General features: G+C 41.3%; 1 protein-coding gene across 8 annotated transcripts in view; it reads left to right on the forward strand.

The window, feature by feature from the left end:
* LOC128688680 (substance-K receptor) overlaps positions 1-14,481 on the forward strand; it is a 185,545-nt gene that overhangs the window by 101,784 nt on the left and 69,280 nt on the right. Inside the window, exon 1 of one of the 8 annotated variants that reach the window (XM_070084417.1) lies at positions 7,378-7,767. The exons of the other annotated variants lie outside the window; for them this stretch is intronic. The gene's annotated coding sequence lies outside the window, so the exon portion shown is untranslated. Of the gene's footprint in view, positions 1-7,377; positions 7,768-14,481 lie in introns of those variants that run through there. 8 annotated transcript variants of the gene reach the window in all.

Consider the following 14,481-nt stretch of genomic DNA (forward strand, 5'->3'; position numbering starts at 1 on the left):
TTATTTTAGCCTAACCCAACTAAATATATTTTAGATTTATTTACAATAATTTAATACTAAACAAACACAGTGGAATATATTTTTTTCGTTAGGTTCAGAATGATTTTGGCGAAATTATTGCATACACAAATTTTCACTTGTCCTATATGGCAAGATGAGCGTTGCTATTTAAGCCAAGATGGCAAGTTCTGCCTATTCGGCACGATATATATATATATATATATATATATATATATATATATATATATATATATATATATATATATATATATATATATATATATATATATATATATATATATATATATATATATATATATATATATATATATTATTTTAATTGTAACCACAGACAAGCGGTATTTAATTAGTAACAACACTGCGACTAGCTGGGGGATCGAGCCCGTGTTATTCTAGCCCGCCTCATGGTGAGCGAAAATTCACAACGCTCTAACCCAGTGGACCATACAATCCTACAACAATCACGCACTCAGCAGAGCTAGGTGTTGTACCGTGATCCGAGAACATACGATGGTGTAGGTGCCTCAGAGATAATTTCATTCTACTCCCCGTTTGGTGTACTAGCCTCCACAAGCAGTATATATAGCATTGTAACCACGAACAAGTGGTATTTAATCACTAACAACACTGCGACTAGCCGGGGGAACTGAACACAGTACACATCACTCTATCCACTGAACCTCAGGGGTAGGCATGGGAACGCAGGATCGAGCCCTGACCAGCCTCAGTTCTGTTAATGAACTGAAGGGATTCAGGGAAACCGGCAGGCCGGACTTGAGTCCTGGAGATGGGAAGTACAGTGCCTGCACTCTGAAGGAGGGGTGTTAATGTTGCAGTTTAAAAACTGTAGTGTAAAGCACCCTTCTTGCAAGACAGTGATGGAGTGAATGATGGTGAAAGTTTTTCTTTTTCGGGCCACCCTGCCTTGGTGGGAATCGGCCGGTGTGATAATAAAAAAAAATAAAAAAAAAAAAAAAAAAAAAAAAAAAAAAAAAAAAAAAAAAAAAAAAAAAAAATTTATTATTATTGTGTGTGTGTGTGTGTGTGTGTGTGTGTGTGTGTGTGTGTGTGTGTTTTATTACACTGTCACTGTCCGTAATCGAGATCAGAGAAGTGAAACTCCCTTACCAACTACGTTTGTGAAATGTAAGGTTAAGATGCTGAACCAGGAGCTGAGATGCGCCCCTCCCCCTCCCTTCACCTCAGTGAGTACACACTCACTCCACCACATCCACCTGGGGAAGGATGCCACCCTCTTTACACACGGTCTCGTATTTAATTGAAATACGTTTTTCACTGTAGCTTTTTTCCCTAACTCGTTCCTTAAGTGATTGTTTTCTATTATTCGCTTCCGTCACCAGGCGAGGGATTGTTAAAATACTTTTTGACAGTGCATAAGGCACTCTTGAAGAATGGAGGGGGAAGGGTTGCCTTGAGCCTGGCGAAGGGCTCTTAATCCAGTGAATTGGAGCTGTCCTGCCTTTCACTGGATCAAACCTGACTCACTTTTATGAATATAATAATTATTACAATAAGTTTTCAAACGAATTAAATGAATTTCGTTTAGTTGTAGTTGTAGAATTGTTGGTCTTCCTCTTGAAATGCCTCCTCATGATTGACTATATACACATATTTAATATCTTTTAGTTCAGAGATAATTTTTTTTTTCCAGCGTCGTAACGAATAAAAGTTTTACTTCTTCGAAACTCTCTTTTCTTCGATAGCGCTTAATCTCGATAGAGATTAAGCGCTATCAAAGAGATGAGAGAAGAAATGAGAGAAATCTTGAAGAGTATGAATCTTGTTTTCGGTGATCCGGTTAATATCAAGAGAGTTGAAGACCCAAATAATTCTTTCGTAAATTCTGTCCAACCTGCAAACTGTATATCTGACATTAGCACAAATCCTTCAGATCTCGTGTGGAAAATATATACAAGACATCGACAAGCGCAGCACCAGTGCTAGATTCCGGGTATGTCATGTTTGTAAATAACTTAAATATCATTAGTGATATACTCAGCGTTCTTTGGAGAAAGAGGTTTAGACGAAGGTCTTGAAGTGTGCAGACATAACCTCTCTTCACGCAGGCTTCAGCAAGACAAAAACAAAAGTCTTCAGACGACCATCATACAACAGGGAGCTGAGATAACAAATTGCTGACCTTATAGAGGAGCATAAGCAACACATTGTAAGTCTGTATCTCTTTACCACAGAAACATCTTGCTAATGACAATTATTAGATCACTTTGACAACATTACGGACTCTTTTGAAGAAAAACATAAACACTTCTGCAAAGGCATTTGACAAATAAGAATAATTACTCGCAAAATGAGTCAATAGGTATGTCACAAATAGAAGTACTAAGCAAAGCAAAATACAGTATCAGCAAAGTAAAAGATTCAGTATCCCCCAAGGAACTATCTTAGCACCATTACTGTTTCTCCTCCTTATAACAGACCAAGATAAGAATACTGACATGTATATATGTATCACATTTAGCAGATGAAACCGTAATAAAGGTGAAAGACAAAATTTCAGATACCAACAAACTCTTCCACCGGACAAATGAAAAAAAAGGACATTCATTGGAGTTAAATTTCAACTGCTTAGGTGTGGGAAGAATGAAGAACATAAAATTAGTATAGTATAAAGCAGACATACTATATCATAGAACGTAAGAACCAAGGTACAAGACATTGATAATTATGCCAGAACTCCTGCCATTTCGAAAACACAATAAGGTAAATGTAAAAGGCCAGAAAAATGAAGATTGAGAACTTTTAAAACAATAAAAGCAAGACCAATGATCGTACTTTCCATATCACTGGTGTTTCCACGACTCAAATATTGCTCTGTTCACTAAGCGTCTATCAGAGCAAGAGACACATCAAATCGGGAAAATATTTAGAAGTATTTTTCCAACTAAGAATCAATAAAACACCTAAACTACTGAGAACGCCAGAAAATCTTTAGATTGCTGCTCACTTTCAAACAAAGAAGAGAGAGCTTCTTCATAATATATACATGGAACGTACTCGAGGGCTTGATCACTGCTACCAATAACTTACTAGATTGAAAAATATGAGCAAGAATGTGGAATAATCCTAGTAGTGCGGAGCAAGGGAGCCATGGATACAAGTAGAGAGCAGTATGGTTCAAGACACTAACTTACCATTAGTAAATAAGAAGAATTATTCTTCCTACAAGCCATATCGCAGGATTTATTACACCCTCCCTCGTCAAGAGTAACTTAGGTGTTGCTGCCATCACATCTAGCACCATCAGAGACTTACAGTAACTCAGATGTCTGCATCATTCCATGTGATGACTGTGGGAAAGAAGTATGTGAGGGATACCTCCTGTATCCTGCAGATCAGGCTGCATTATTTAATTAGTGGCATTCAATACCGTTAAGCCGATGAGTATAATATGTGCGGTTATTGGGAATATTTGTTGTTGAAACGTTCCTCATGCTCAGCAGGCTTCTTCAGTCGAATACTGAGGTGAATTAAATACTGGAGACAGCTGAAGTAGTGGAGAGGTATATATGTGGGGTGTTTACTCCATCAGCATTAAAGAAAAGGTATCCCTGAGGTGGTCAGTCCCCCAACCTTGACGAGTGTTCAGCTCCACAGCCTCGATCCCGTTGCAAAGAACACCATTGAGCTTCCATAACTCAACACGAATAACGCTTGAGCTATAAGGCAAGACCGCTCCGCTGATCATCGAGAAAAGGTACCAAACACGACACAAATGCCAGGAAGCTTCTCTGATCTGAACATGAAGTACAATGCAAGAGAACTGAGGAGCTTTCAGTTTAGCCAAAGCTTTAGCCCAACCTCGCATGCATAAACAAGTCATCGAAAAGGCCGGTAATCCTCCTGCAGAGCACCTGTCCCGCAGATCACGCACGCTGTGACTTTCTTGCCCAGACATTGCCCTGAGCTTGTATAAATATGTTTATTGCTCCATGTGTTGTGACTGAACCCATTACACAGGCAAAAAGTCTATAAAATTCCTCTCTGGAAATTTTTTACTTTTTCCGCTTGTCCCCCTTGTGCCATTTGTCTTCAAACTCTTGTGGAGTTTTCACACACTGTTACCTCAGAGTATAATTACCATAAATTCTAGCCCAACGTCCCATTCTAGTATTGTGTATTTACAATGAAAGGCGCTAACTTTCGTCTAACCTAATACAACCTAACTAATTGTGGCTTCCGCCAGCGTTCCGCGATACGATCCATCACCTGGGTATCGTCAAGTGAGAACTTGGTAAAATGTTCGAATCACTTCCTGATAAGCCGGGCTGTGAAGTTTAAGGTTGTTTATGCTTCGTTTGAACCAATAGCCTGACTGATCAGGCAGCGAACCAGGAGGCCTGGTCTGTGACTGGGCCGCGGGAGAGATGTTCCATCGAATCTACAGAAGTTATACCGCTACAATATGTGCAATGCTGTTAGTATTGATGCTGTGATTACCATTAGAAACACTCATTGTATTCGGGATTCAGAACACCCACGGCACGCTATTCTTCTTTCTAAATCATAATTTATCACTCTGCTCTGGGCAAACTATTTTTTCAAATTACATTTGGATTAAAGCAGTCATAGGCACACACACACGTAAGAGAAAAATGCAAAAAAAAAAAAAGTATGCAGAACATGGTTTTGTTAGTTTCAAAGATAAGTTTATGTGGAAATGCCGTTGACATGACCAACAGGGAGGCTTGAAACAGTGTAGTATGGAAATTAATGGAAGTAACGTTAATGTTCATGGTCTTGAATTTAATGCCCGTATGCAAACACATTGTTACCACAATTTGTGTCCGAGGTATTTTAGTATACCAAGACAATGTTACCACAGTTGAGCGCAAATGTTTTACAGATGTAAATTTGTAAACGAACACTATTGACTAGTTCAAACATGTTAGTCTGGGTATAGCAGTCAGTTTGTCTGACGAACACCTTGACCAGAGAACTAAGATTTGCTCCTTTCATCAGGAGGTATTGATGAATTATTCTGCAGTGTCGATGAAAAAACATGTTAACACACTAACTGAATTTGTTAACATAGGCAAGAGAATGAGATACTAATCACTTAATAATGAGTCTTGGGCGAAAAGTAGTTCATTTTTTTAATATTGCTACTTCGTGGGTTGTGTGTGTGTGTGTGTGTGTGTGTGTGTGTGTGTGTGTGTGTGTGTGTGTGTGTGTGTGTGTGTGTGTGTGTGTGTGTGTGTGTGTGTGTGTGTGTGTAAGGTCAGTTATACTCAGCAACCCAGTTTCATTAACTGCAATCGATATTTATTTTGATGATACCCTTCCTACACTCACTGTGACTAGTTGGAACATTGATGATAATGTTGGTGATGATAGTGATGATGATGTACAGGTTTCTCCACTTGGAAGGAGAATGGAATGGGTGAGGAACAGTAAATGGGGATGGAAGAGAGTGGACGGGAGGGTAGAAGGAGGTTCACTTTGGGAAGAGGCGTCATACATACTTATGTATGAGGTTTATAATTATTATAATCATGGGGGAGCGCTAAACCCGTAGGATTATACAGAGCATCAGTGAGGGGGATTGGAATGGAAGGTATTCAGGCTCAATCCAGGGAACCGGAGCACAGATCCGATTACCTAGATTAAGAGCCCCTCACCAGCGTCAAAGAACTTCCCTTGAGGGGATATGTATGAGGAGACGGACCAAACTTGTCTGCTGTTACTCCTCTACCAGCAGCAGCAGCAGCTGCAGCAGCTGCTGCTGCTGCCACCGCCATTTCTACAAACCGTACTACTAAGCCTATAATAACAGCTACCATTACTACTACCATAACTTTGTTATTGGTACAAATACTATTACTACTACTTTCAGGGGAACTCATTCCTCCTCATCAGAAGTATGGAGAAAGAAATTATTAATAACCGAGAAAAAAAGAATAATGGAAAAATTAAAAAGTATTTAATTATACATAAAAAAAGCAAGTTAACCGCCGTTGGTTCAAGTGAGATCTTGAGAGAAGAGATTTTTCTTAACCCAGAAGATGTTCTGAAGATGTAATGATGTGAAGTTCGTTATCCTGGGTAGGCGATGGTAGTCTGATGATGAAGTTCTCTTCATTTCTGGTTTGCATAATCTCACTCCAGACCACCAAGGAGAGATGAGGAGTCGCTATGTCTTACTAAGTCTCACCGCTCGGGATCTCGCTCCAAAATGTTCAGCATCTAGCGTGACTGACTCACTCCAGCAGCAATGAAAAAAAAAAATACTGGTTACAAGATGGTTATTAAGTATAACACTGAGGAAAGACAAATGGTGGTCATTGTACTTCAATGCCTTTACTCGTAATCCCAGCCTCCCACCCACACCAGGTAAGGTTAATACTACCAGGAGTAGAAACTAAAGAAACTCAGACCAGATGAAATCTGGCTTTTTACAGCGGCCCGCTAGATGGCAGTGCGAGCGACGACACACTGTAACAGTCTACTGTAGTCTGAAATACCATAAACCCAATTTACCGACTATTCCCTCACACTACTCCTTCATCTTCGATACTCAAGTATACCTGGAGTATACTTGGAGGGAGTTTCGGGGGTCAACGCCCCCGCGGCCGGTCCGTGACCAAGCACAATAAGTGTCCGGGGCCCAAGACTGTTCAATTGCCTCCCAGCATACATAAGGGGAATTACCAATAGACCCCTGGCTGTTTTCAAGAAGGCACTGGACAGGCACCTAAAGTCAGTACCTGATCAACCGGGCTGTGGTTCGTACGTCAGCTTGTGAGCGGCCAGCAGTAACAGCCTGGTTGATCATACCCTCATCCACCATGAGGCCTGGTCTCAGACCGGGCCGCGGGGGTGTTGACCCCCGAAACCCTCTCCAGGTAAACTCCAGGTAAGCCTCGTGGTGGATCAGGGCCTGATCAACCAGGTTGTTACTGCTGGTCGCACGTTAACCGACGTATTGTTTTTCATCCAGATGAAATTTAGAAATCCAACTTCGGATAAGGATTTAGAAATCCATCTTCAAATAAGGATTTAGAAATTCATCTTCAGATATGGATTTAAAACTCCCATTTCAGATAAAATTTTAGAAATCCAACTTCAGATAAGGATTAAGAAATCCCACTTCAGATACCTGGAATATACCTGGAGAGGCTTTCGGGGGTCAACACCCCCGCGACCCGGTCTGAGACCAGGCCTCGTGGTGGATGAGGGTCTAATCAACCAGGCTGTTACTGCTGGCCGCACGTAAACCGACGTAAGAACCACAGCCCGGCTGATCAGGTACTGACTTTGGGTGCCTGTCCAGCTCCAAGAAGGCGTTGGACAGGTCTATTGGTAATCCCCCTTATGTGTGCAGGGAGACAGTTGAACAATCTTGGGCCCCTGACACTTATTGTGTTGTCTCTCAGTGTACTCATGGTGCCTCTGCTTTTCATTGGGAAAATGTTGCATCTCCTGTCGAGTCTTTTACTTTCGTAGGAAGTGATTTTCGTGCGCAAGTTTGATACTAATCCCTCTAGGATTTTCCAAGTGTATATTATCACGTATCTTTCTCGCCTGCATTCCAGGGAATACAAATCAAGGGACTTCAACCGTTTCCAGTAATTTAGGTGCTTTATCATACATACGTGTGTTGTGAAAGGTCTCTGTACACTCTCCAGAGCAGCAATTTCGCTTGCCCACTTCAGATAAGGATTTCGAAATGCCACTTCGGATAAGGATTTAGTAATCTCACTTCAGGTAAGGATTTATAAATCCCACTTAAAGTAAGGATTTAGAAATCCATATTAAGATAAATATTTAGAAATGTCACTTCACGTAAGGATTTGGGAATCCCACTTCAGATAAGGATTTAGGACTCCCACTTCAGATAAGGATTTAGAAATCCTTCTTCAGATGAGGATTTAGGAATCCCACTTCAGATAGTTTCCTTAATGACGCCAACGAGATCTTGGGCAATTAGAGATTATTTCCTACCCTAATTAACTAGATCAGTAATTAAGGTACGGGAGCCTACCGGGATTGATTTTGTCTTTAATGCTGAAGTGGTTGGATAGTTGATGTCATCTTTTTTTTTTTTTTTTTTTTTTTTTTTTTTTTTTTTTTTACACATGGTTTGACAAGGTTAAGGATCCCTAGCTTTATTGACAAGCTATTTACAGGATTCCTAACTTTATTGACAAGCTAAGAGCTGTTACCTACATCAGCTCATTTGAAAGCATTTTTATTGTTATGAGACATACAAGTAGGGAACAGGATGAAGTTGGAGCCATCTGTGGGCCAGCATTTTCATTTGATCAACTGACGTTATCTCGTTGACATCATTATGCTGTACGAATGTGTTCCATACTCGAGTCATCCTGGGTATGTATGATCTCAGATGGAGTGATGTTCTGGAGAAGGGTACAGCCAGAGTGAAGTTGCTGCTTTCTGCCCGTCTTGTGGCATAAAAGCTTGTTTCGCGCTGTCCTCGAAGTGGATCGCTGCATCGCTATTTAGGATAAGCTGCATCGCTATTGGGCCGTGCGGACGTGCTGCGCAGTAGCTCCTGATTGAGTTGGCTTTTGCGCAGTGTTGACGTGTACTTGGCTCTGTGAAGACCTGTTTGCGCGCTCTCTAGAATTGAAGCAAGATGCCCTCCATCGAGCAACTTTACCAACAGCTTAAGGAAGAACTGAGGTTGGCGAATATGGAAATTCGGCGACTGACCGAGGAAAACAAAAAGATTCGGAGTAGTCCTCCTGTTTTGAGTCCTCAGGTCAAGAAGGGAAACTGGTCAGTGGCTGGACAGCAGGGAAAGAAGTTGACGATCAAGAAGACGAATGGAAAGGTAGAAACGATGAAGAAGAAAGAGACTGCCGTGGAAACTGTTGTGGAAACATCCAATACATTCTCAGTGCTACCCGACGAATGTGAGTTGACTACTGGGAACGACACGACGAAAGACATTAAGGAAGGTAAGAATATTGTTGTTGTTGGGGATAGCCAAGTTAGGTATATGGATAGGGCGTTCTGTTTGAAGGACAGGAGTAGGAGACAGAGAGTTTGCTTTCCTGGGGCTGGGATGGAGGATATTGTTAGCCGTCTGGATGACATCATGAGAGGTAATGGGAGCAATCCTATTATCTGTCTCAGTGCTGGAGGCAACGATGTTGGCAGACGTAGGAGTGAGGACCTGATTAGCAGGTATAGGTCAGCAATAGAAATAATTAGAAGTAAGGGTGGGAACCCTCTCATATGTGGTATTTTGCCAAGGAGGGGAGTTGGAAATGAATGGTTGTCCAGGGCAATTGGTGTCAATTGCTGGCTGGACAAATACTGTAAGGAAAATGCGGTAACATTCATAGACAACTGGGACCTCTTCTATGGCAGAAATGACATGTATGCTAGGGACGGGATTCACTTATCTAGGTGTGGGGTGGGAGCACTGGCAACTGCAGTGGAGGGAGCAGTTAGGACTTTAAACTAGGAATAGTTAGTGGTATGGGTTTTGGCAGGAAAACAGTGAAGTCCCAGTGTAGTAATATTACGAGTTCTAGGGGAACTAGTAATAATAAGAACGAGATAGATATTGAAAAGCCAGGGACCTTGGGTGATAAGGACAGTAATAGGTTTAGTAGAAAAATAGAAATGAGCAGGAAGGGTAAAGAGAAAGGAGAGTCTTTCAATGTTTATTATGCTAATTGCCGTAGTGCTAGGAATAAGATGGACGAGTTGAGATTAGTTGCTAGTGTAGGTAACATTGATGTATTTGCCTTAACTGAGACGTGGTTTAATTCAAAAAGTCGGGACATGCCTGCGGAATGTCATATTCAGGGTTTTAAATTGTTCCAAGAAGATAGAAGTATTGGGAGGGGGGGTGGGGTGGCATTGTATGTCCGAGATCGCTTGAACTGTTGCATAAAAACGGGTATTAAGTCTGAAGTAACACATACAGAGTCTGTTTGGATAGAATTTTCAGAGGGGCATGAAAAACTGATTTTAGGAGTGATATACCGTCCCCCAAACTTAGATAGGGACCAAGGGAAACTACTATGGGAGGAAATTGTTAAGGCCACAAGGCACGATAATGTAGTAATTCTAGGAGACTTTAACTTTAGTCATGTGGATTGGAATTTCTTGACTGGGAATTTAGAATCATACGACTTCTTAGAAGTATTTCAGGATTGTTTTTTGAAGCAGTTTGTGACAGAACCTACAAGGGGAAATAGCCTGCTTGACTTAGTTATGTCAAACAATGAATCCCTTGTTAATAATTTAGAAATTTCAGAGGAACTGGGTGCTAGCGACCACAAATCAATCACATTTAGCATTGAATGGAAGTACGATAGTAGCGATAATTCAGTAACAGTCCCAGATTTTCGCTTAGCAGATTACGATGGGCTTAGAGAACACTTATCATCTGTTGACTGGGGTAACGAAGAGAGCTATCAATATGACAGTTTTCTGAACACTATACATGCTGCTCAAGGAGCGTTTATCCCATATAAAGAAATTAGATCAAACAGAAATGACCCAAAATGGATGAATAATAGGCTCAAATATCTACTAGGGCATAAGAAAGGAATTTATAGGCGTATCAAAAGAGGTGAGGGTCATCTTATGAATCAGTATATTGACATTAAGAGGGACATTAAAAAGGGGATAAGAAAAGCTAAAAGGGACTATGAAATTAAAGTTGCTAGGGATTCTAAAACTAACCCAAAAAGTTTTTTCCAGGTCTATAGAACAAAAGTTAGAGATAAGATAGGTCCCCTTAAAAATAACTATGGGCACCTTACTGACAAAGAGAATGAAATGTGCTTGATTTTAAATAATTGTTTTCTCTCAGTTTTTACACAGGAAGACACTAACAATATTCCAGTAATTAATTTTTACAGTGGGCTAGAAGAAGATAAATTATGTAACATCACAGTCACTAGTGAGATGGTTGTGAAGCAGATAGACAGACTGAAGCAAAATAAGTCGCCGGGTCCTGATGAGGTTTTTTCAAGGGTTCTTAAGGAATGCAAAATGGAACTCTGTGAACCATTAACTAATATTTTTAATTTATCTCTTCAAACAGGTGTAGTGTCTGATATGTGGAAGATGGCTAATGTAATTCATATTTTTAAAACAGGGGACAAGTCGTTACCGTCAAATTATCGCCCAATAAGCCTGACCTCAATTGTAGGCAAATTACTAGAGTCAATTATAGCTGAGATTATAAGAAGCCATCTCGATAAGCATAGCTTGATTAATGATACTCAGCATGGATTCACAAGAGGCCGGTCTTGTCTAACTAATTTATTAACTTTCTTCAGTAAAGCTTTTGAGGCTGTTGACCACAATAAAGAATTTGATATTATTTACTTAGATTTTAGTAAGGCTTTTGATAGAGTTCCGCACCATAGACTGTTAAAGAAAGTGGCAGCTCATGGCATTGGGGGAAAAGTGCTCTCGTGGATCGAGTCATGGCTCACTGACAGGAAGCAGAGAGTGTCCATAAATGGGGTTAAGTCCGAGTGGGGATCTGTAACAAGTGGCGTTCCACAGGGATCAGTCTTGGGCCCGTTGTTGTTTATAATATATATCAATGATCTTGATGAGGGAATTACTAGTGATATGAGCAAATTCGCCGATGACACAAAGATAGGTAGGATAATTGATTCAAACGTAGATGTTATGGAACTTCAGGAGGATTTAAACAAACTCCATTCTTGGTCAGAAAAGTGGCAGATGCAGTTCAATGTAGATAAGTGCAAGGTTCTGAAGCTTGGGAGTGCCCATAATCCTAGTACTTATAAGTTAAATGATGTAGAACTTAGCCATACAGATTGCGAAAAGGACTTGGGGGTTATGGTGAGCAGCAACCTTAAACCAAGACAGCAATGCCTAAGCGTACGTAATAAGGCAAATAGATTACTGGGATTTATATCAAGAAGTGTAAGCAACAGAAGTCCAGAGGTCATACTGCAGCTTTATACATCATTAGTAAGGCCTCACCTAGATTATGCAGCTCAGTTCTGGTCTCCGTATTACAAAATGGACATAAATTCGTTAGAAAATATTCAGCGTAGGATGACTAAATTAATACATAGCATTAGAAATCTTCCTTATGAAGAAAGATTGAAGACTCTTAAGTTACATTCACTTGTTAGACGAAGAATGAGGGGAGACCTGATCGAAGTGTATAAGTGGAAGATAGGTATTAATAAAGGGGATATTAATAAGGTCTTGAGGATGTCTCTCCAAGAGAGAACCCGCAGTAATGGATTTAAATTAGATAAGTTTAGATTTAGAAAGGACATAGGAAAGTATTGGTTTGGAAATAGGGTAGTTGATGAGTGGAACAGTCTACCTAGTTGGGTTATTGAGGCTGGGACTTTGGGTAGTTTCAAATCTAGGTTGGATAAGTACATGAGTGGGAGGGGTTGGATTTGAGTGGGACTTTCACATCAGAGCTTATTTCTTGGGTGGCATTGAAAATTGGGCAAATGTTTTGTTAGTGGGATGAATTGTAAAGGACCTGCCTAGTATGGGCCAGCAGGCCTCCTGCAGTGTTCCTCCTTTCTTATGTTCTTATGTTCTTATGTTCTTATGTTATAGCTCTCAGCTGGTGATTGATGTAGCTTAGGGCAGCTGGCATTTCTTCTCTTGGATAAGTGAATGTCAGTGTACAGTCGTCTGCATATGCATGTGATTCTGGGATGAGATGAAGAAGGTCGTTGAAGTAGACATTCCATAACAGTGGACCCAGCACACTTCCTTGTGGAACGCTTGCCCCAATAGGATGTCTTGCTGATTCCGTTCCATTGAGGACTACACTTAGAGATCTACCATGAAGGTAATCACTGAGGAGACATAGCGTAGAGCCTGCAATTCCCAGTGCTTGAAGTTTTGCTAAGAGGCCCTGGTGCCACACCCGGTCGAAAGCGCCAGCAATGTCCAGTGCTACCACACAGCTGACTTTGGATTCATCCAGTGACTGGTGCCACTTAGTGGAGAGGTTTAACAACAGATCAGCAGCAGAGTAACCTTTCCTGAAGCCATATTGACGATCACAAAGTAGTGAGTGGTAGTCAAAAAAATCTGTCATTTGTCTTGAGATTATTGTCTCAAGGATCTTACCAGTGATTGACAGGAGTGACACTGGTCTGTAGTTGCTGATTTCTGCTCTGCTCTTCTTTTTGTGAACAGGGACTACATTTGCCTCTTTCCATGGAGAGGGCCATTTGCACTGTACTAGGCAGTGTTGAAAGATGCGAGTTAGAGGTGCTGCTAGCTGGTCTGCACATCTTCTCAACAATCTTGGGCTCAACTTGTCTGGGCCCACAGCCTTTTCTTGGTCAAGTGATTTAAGAAGGAAATGCACCTCCTCCTGCCTTATTGTCACCCCTGACAGTTTTGACACAGTTCTTGCAGCTAGCCAAGGAGGGTCCCTTGCTGGATCAGGAACTTGCATTTTGGTAGCAAAGTGTTCAGCAAAGAGGTCCGCTTTCTCTTGACTACTAGTAGAGGTGGTCCCATCCTGTCGATTTAGAGGTGGAATAAGTTCATCAGGCAGATAACCTTGTCTGTCCTTGACCAGGGACCACCAGGTTTTGGAGCCTACCCTACCTGATGCTAACTTTCTTTTAGTGTCCAACTCCCATTTAGCAATGGCCCACTTTTGAACATCACCCATATGCCTACAGGCTTGCATGTGCAAGTTCCTGTTATAGGTGGTAGGATGTCTCTTATACCTTCGCCATGCTTTGTACTTAGCAGTAGCAGCCTCTCTACAACGAAAGCCAAACCAAGGCTGATCTGTAGGCTTTGTCACATATTGCCGGTGAGGAATGTGTTCTTGTTGCAGATTAAGGATGTGTCCAGTGAAGGCTTTCACTTGGTTGTCAACATCCCCCTGGAGAAGAGCATTCCAGTCGGTGGTGGCGAGCTCAGAGCAAAGGGCTGGCCAATTACCTCTTTCCCATAGCCAGGTTGTGCGTGTGGACTCCTCACCTCGTTCTGTTGGGATCTTAAGTGTGGTAAAAACAGCCTTGTGGTCAGACGATCCAACGTAGCCGAGGGGTTGACAAGTGACTATGCCTTCTGCCAGATCACTCACTACTGGGTCAAGGGAGGAGCCAGAGATATGAGTAGGGAAATCAACAAAGTTTCTCATGTCAAACACTGCAAGAAGGTCATCAAAGTCCCTCTGTATAAGGTGCTGGTTGAGGTCACCAACAATTATAATATGTTGACAGTTGTGTTGTAGCAGAAGGGAGTCAATATTTTCCATTAGGAAGTTGATAGGGTCTGCATGTTGCCACTGAGGTCTGTACATTGCACATGCTAGTACAGAGGTACTAGTGTTTATACAGAGCTTGAAGAACATCATTTCAAGATGTGTAGGGGTGGCAACATCTATGTGCTGGGCATGAACACTTTTAGAGAAGCACACAGCAACACCACCTCCTTGCCCTTGCCTGT

This window comes from Cherax quadricarinatus, chromosome 13, assembly GCF_038502225.1.
Source record: "Cherax quadricarinatus isolate ZL_2023a chromosome 13, ASM3850222v1, whole genome shotgun sequence".
Taxonomy (NCBI): Eukaryota; Metazoa; Arthropoda; class Malacostraca; order Decapoda; family Parastacidae; genus Cherax; species Cherax quadricarinatus.